This window comes from Acipenser ruthenus, chromosome 20 (assembly GCF_902713425.1).
Source record: "Acipenser ruthenus chromosome 20, fAciRut3.2 maternal haplotype, whole genome shotgun sequence".
NCBI classification, from domain to species: domain Eukaryota; kingdom Metazoa; phylum Chordata; class Actinopteri; order Acipenseriformes; family Acipenseridae; genus Acipenser; species Acipenser ruthenus.
Window position 1 is genome coordinate 27,866,752 of NC_081208.1, and position 6,631 is coordinate 27,873,382.

Sequence of the window (6,631 nt, forward strand, 5' to 3'; positions counted from 1 at the left end):
TAATATTACCATTGTAATATTGTTTGGGAATGCTGGAACAAACCGTGGCATTCAGTACTACTAAAAAAAATTACTTGATAAACATTTAGAAGTCTGTTCATATCCTTTGTGTCTAAATATATTTATTTTCAGTAATACTTTGTATCTTATGACTGACTGAAGTTATGGATGAACAAACACAATGAATGTTGGGGCCATAATTCTTTTGAATTACTTTTTTTTCTACAACTCAAATTTGCATGCTCATTTTCCCATCGATCAAACAACAGAAAACAAATACCATTTGGATAACCTACTTGATTCCAACTGAAAAAAACTGCATCTGGATTAAGATTAGGACACAGCACAGGGCCTATATGAATTTAACAAGGCTCTATTGGTAACTGGCAGAAGAACCACGCATACGATGTCAGATGAAGTCCTGTAAGACAATCACCTTCCATTTTGATTTTTTTTTTAATGGAACTAGTCTCTCTTTCAGTACATTACAGAAAGATTACTACACTAGGTTGACTAAATAGTTTAATTGCCTTGTACTAAAAATAAATACAATTGTATATTGTTGGTATATGTAATTCGTTTACGTACCTACTGTTTTTGAGGTGTTATCTTTTCTATACCACAAGAGGGTTCTGCAGTTTGGAGTGGCGATATCCTTCTTAGACCTGTATACAGGTTTGCAGTGTTGGCAGAGATTAAACCACCTCAGATGCTATGTGGAGTTGGACCTGGTCAGTACTTGGATTACAGAGATCTAACAAACACTTGCTGTGCTTTAGGACATTATGTTTATCCTTCAAATTGCAATACAAATTACAATAATAAAAACAAACAAACAAAAAAAACCCTATATATATTGTTTTGGATTACTTCCCTTTTTGTCATGGTACATGGCACAGTGTTGCCTGTGTTACAGTTTTTGCTATTTCTAGTTTTTTTGGTGGCGCTGTCACACTTATTTTTTTTCATTTCCTCTTTGTGATATATGTCCTACAATTGGAAGCATACCAATTGTAAACACGACAAACAGGTAATGTCAAATCAGCATAACAAGAGGGCTAGATAGAAGTGTGACAGTGGGGGAGGAGTGAAGGCTCATCATGCAACATCTGGTGCTTAAGGTCTCCTTTCCCGGCTCAAGGTATGACAGTTGTCATTATTATTATTATTATTATTATTTATTTCTTAGCAGATGCCCTTATCCGGGGCGACTTACAATTGTTACAAGATATCACATTATTTATACATACAATTACATTCTTTTTTACACATTATTTTTACAGGTTATACAGTTTATACTGTATCTTGGATATCCCTTGTCTGGTTTTGACTGCATGGATATGTTACGAGATGCTGCGGAGACCTTTAGTGTGTTTATATCTTTGGTAGGAGACATGTATGAGGCTGACATAACCTTGTTAACAAAGCATAGCCTCAAGCTTACTGCATGCCTGCCCATCTTGGTTTCAGCGAAAATAATTAGTATTTAAAGTCATCCAATTTTGGTGTCTTGGCTAGTGCAATTCATGTTGTTCTTGAACAGCTTGGGATTCCATTCTGTACATCATAATACAACCAGCGAGCCGTGTGGAGTTGGTTTAGACCATCAAGTTTATTGTAAAATGAGCTTTATTTTGGTAAAATGCTGCTAAGGTATTCCCCCAATGTTAACAAGCATCTGTTCTCAGTTGGTCTTACCTAGTAAAATAAAAGATTTATAAATTGATTGGATGCTGGCAGGCACTTTATTATTTGTCATAATTCAATGTGTGCAATATTTTGCAAGCCAGCAGCAGGGCAAGAAATAAAACACCTTTTAGTTATGAAAACAAAACAAAATGACAAGGCACTTGTCTATTTTATATAGGAATAAATCTTAAAATACAAAATACTTATTTCATTTTTTGTATTATTATTATTATTATTATTATTATTATTAGGAAGACTGCAGGCTACAATGTTAAAAGATATTGAGTCTGTGACAAATAGTTATTTACAATAATAATAATAATAATAATAATAATAATAATAATAATAATAATAATAATAATAATAATAATGTAAAGTAAAATGTGCGTCTATCTTACCTGTGCTTTACACAGGTCCAAATCATGTACATAGTTGTAAATCCTTTGTACTGTGTGGGTACAGAGATACAAATTGAAATTAAATTCAGCTTTTTTTAAAAAAAGATGAATTAAGCATACATGTTGCTGACATTCATTTGATCATTTATTTCAGGAGTGTCAAAATGAAAAGGGCAGTCCCCCTACAGAATTACATGACCAGTAGCCATAGCCACACCAAACCAGTATTCCTTGCAAAACAGCTCTTCAAAAATAAAGTTCCCCTTGAAGTTTTGTGCTGGATGTCTCCCAGGTGTTTATCCAAATGCACTTTTGATGTGAAAGAGATTAATGCAAAAGAAAACCTTAAATTTCACTTGTAAAAAAAACAAAATGTCATCAGTACTGTAAACTCTGACTTCGCACTTCTCTACCGCAGCGCAACGGCCTTCGTTTCAGCCTTCAATAACAACATTTGAATTCCACTTTAGTTTACAGTTAAGACGAAAATGAATTTCTAACAATAATTCTAGGTGGCGCTGTGGGATAGTTTACTGTTCTTAAAACCTCTGGATTTACTCACAAATCAAATGCAAATAATAATTCTGGCTGCTTTGAAGCACAAATTACAAAATGTACAATATTTAAAAATGCGAATTTAATTTCTATCTAAAATACAAACGGTATTACTGTATCTAGTCACCATTATCAGCAAAAAAAAAAAAGAAAAAAAAGAAGAAAACATATAGCTAAAGTCAAAAGCCCCAGTGGTGTAAAACGTCCTTAATTAATTGTACTTGCACAGTGGTGTATGTTATGTTTCTATTGAGTATTGAGTGATACAGACGCATGGGACTGTACCAAATAATTACCTGTCACAGAAAAGAGAAATTAAAGAAACGCGAATTTATAAAGTTTCTTAAGTATTAGCTAGTACTGTACTGCATTTGTAAATCAACATTAATTTTTCACCCAAGGTCACATTCCAAATCAGAACATTCTTGACATGAGGAATAGAATCTCCTCTCAGTACAGCTTCTTCCCCACTAGGGAAGGTTTACAATGTTTACCTTCTCCGCTTTCTGGCTACCGATTGGCTCTTGTTGTTAAATGCCCCTGTGTTCACCTCGAACACGTGGCCACAAGCGGCGTGACTCTGTTTACACATGTGACCAATTGGAACACGCCCCTCTTCAATAACACCTCCCATAGAGGGCGGTGCAAAGGCGGTACTATCTAGTAGCCTCGCCCCCCTCATTCCACTGTGTCAATGCCACATGGCATGACAGCACGTTGCTGTATCCGGGTAGTCCACACAGTAATGTTATAGCACAGCGCAAGTATTGCTGTTTGGTTAATTGTAACTTTACACAAAATCAGCTTAAAAAGGGAAGGTAAATGAACAGAACTTAAACAGTATATTTTGTGCTTGGAGATTTTGCTGTAGTTCGCTTACCGAATAAATAATTGCTTTTTTTGTTTTACGTTGCATGTGTACAACAATTATTGTATTATTTCTTACACTGCATGCGAATTAGTTTTAGTGAAAGTATTACTATCACAAACTTAAAAAAGTCGAATCTACATGTAGCACCAACTTCAGCTTTTCATAATCAAAATTAACTGCACCACGTTGTTTGCATTTCCTTACTTCCCAAACGTTTTGAATTGTCCGTGGATAAAGTATGTAAAGCAAATACAGTGTATGCTGAAGATTTACTTGTTATCCTTAATTTCTTACCTTTAATAAAGGTTTGTCAGCGTTTCCATAAACGTGTCCATGTTTGCTACACATCCAAAAGCAGTAGTGCCCCTTTTCATTAAACGTCATGGTCTCCGGATCAGTGCGCAGCTTTGTTTCTGCTGTTCTGGAAAGAAACAGAACAAACATACACTCGGGCGGTAGCATATGTTTCGGCGTCGACTGAAATCAGAGTCTTTGGTTTACACAGTATCCAGAACGTTCTTTCACAATACACAGTAATTCATTTTACTTGAGTTCACTACTTACACGAGTTAATAGGATACACATTTATATATTGCACTCATAATAAAACAAATAAATAAACAACTTCACTTTTCACAGACTAGGGATTTGTTCCAAATTAAATGTTCAGTTGTTTGTTCTTCAGATACCCCAGGTTATCCTAATTCGTGGTAAAGTTATAGACATTTATGTGAAATAAAATCCAGGCTGTGGACAAAAAAAAGCAAACACTACAACCACATTGGTATTAAAACGGTAGTCTGTTAGAAACATCAAAGGGATCATAAAAAATGGCTGATTGCACAGCCACTGCATTTTTGTTTTAGGATTCTGTAGAAAGCAGTATATAATTGCTAGAGCCGTAACCCAGTTGGTTGTAACAGGAGTCAATATTTAGTATGCTTTAATACTTACAATAACTCTAAAGACCCATTTCCTTTGCCTACCTCTTTTTCAACAACTTACAAAAAATGTAGGCTAAGGGCAATCCCACATCACTCAGTACTAGCCAGTCTGGGTCACAGTTTATGTGTGTTAAAATTGCCACCAGCGAACTCTTTTGCAAGTGAATCCCATGGGTGCTTAGTTTTAAACATTTTCTGGCTACAAAATTTGCTCCGGCCCCTTATTCAGTTGCATCTTGCATGAATTACTGCAATGGCTAACATTTTAAAGTTAAAGTAAATATTTTAAAACCCTTTTATTTAAAGGTGCGATTGGTTTGCATTACTGTGGTCCTGTAGTTTAAGGACAAATGCACTTTAAAGTAACATGTGCTTCTTAAAACAACAAGCAATCTGTATTATTGTAATTATTTATCTTACCCTAGCATTACATTTTAATTATGGCATAGCTATTCTTATATCAGCTTTTAAAATGTACCTAATAACAAAAACTATGACAGCTGTTTGCATTTAATTAATGCTAATACTGCATAAAATGCAATGAAAAACACATTTATTCATATTTACTACAACTTTAATTCACTTATTAGGTACCTAAAAACAAGGCTTAAAACAAAGCCTATTAAAAACCTTGTTACAGTGCACTTTTGAATTTGCACAGAAAATGTTTTACCTGAGAGCTAATGTGGGTAAAGTAGTTTCCTGAGAACAGCACATATGTACTTCCTCTTTGGAAATGACAGCACTGCAACAAGCATGCATACAAAAACTTCACACACAACATGATTTTTAGCATTTATTTTTCCCAGCTAATGAATCTGTGATCATAAAAAAAAACCTACTAATTTTGGTTGGTCCAATAATAGTTGTATTTATCACTTAATTATGCTGTGTCTAAGATAATTTAGCACTCTTTTTTTTAAAGTCTTCATGCATTACCCCAAGTTTTGAATGCATGCTGCTTTTCTAGATAGTAGTTAAAGAAACCAACAACAATCTAAAACAGGTATAAGAATGTCAAACAAAACATTATTGATCAAAATGCTTTGTGGATAGGGCACAGATATAAATACAGTATTTACAAAACATATAGATTGTTGTTGGTGCTTGCATTGTTGTGTGAGTGTTGTATTAATCAGCATAAATATTTTCAGTCAGGGTCTCAACAAAAAACATGATATCATGTCTCATCTGTTTTTTCTTGAAATTGAAGGCGTCACTTTCTTTTACCAAGCTAGTCTGGGTTTAAACCTGCATTTTAGGGGTTGATTTGATCAATGTACCCCTGCCAGGATAAGTCATTATATATCTTATAAGAGTCTTTTCTCAGCACTGGCATCAAGCACATATTTTTAGAGGTAATCCCATTGATAAAGGGTTTATGCAATCCAGGGAAATGCCCCAATGCTGTAAAATGCTCCAATAAAATCAAGCTGTGGCTTACCCCAACGGAGTATAGGCTGACCAAATCAACCTCTTAGTTCACATATGACCCCACTAAATCCCTACTCAAATTAGTACAATTTTCAACTGCTTGTGAGAGCCCCAGGACTGAATATCTTAGTTTCTGATCTCCACTCTAAAGTTAAAATAAGGCTAAAAGCTCCATCCATTAAATAATGAAATAATAGCATTATTTTGATCCTCCCTTGTTCAGCTCAGTTGAATAGACCCTGTGATCTTTCTGGCAGTAAACAATTGGTTAGTTTAAGTGCATTGTGTTGATTTGTGCAACCTTGTGATGCTCTCCCCTCATGTAACACATTGACTAATCTAATTTGAGAAGGTAAGCAGATTAGCAAGAGAAGAGCAAACTGTTGACTTTGCAAGCCGCATCCTCACATTATCCGAAGTTCTTACACATCATTGCCTCGTTGGCTTCTCCAAGTGAGTGGGTGATAGAATTTGAACTACAACACAACAGAAAGAGTTTTCTAATTTAATCAGTGGCCTGATTTCATGTGCATGATTTTTCTTTCAGGTGTAAAACTATGTTAGTCAAACTACACATTAAATAGCACGAGGGAGGGGGTTAGGGTAGGGTTAGGATTAGGTTTAGGGTTTATGTTAGTCAACGGAAAAATTAAATAGCACGAGGGAGGGGGTTAGGGTAGGGTTAAGATTAGGAAAAACAAGATAATAGGGCAGTGGGAATAAAAAGTTTGAAACAAAAA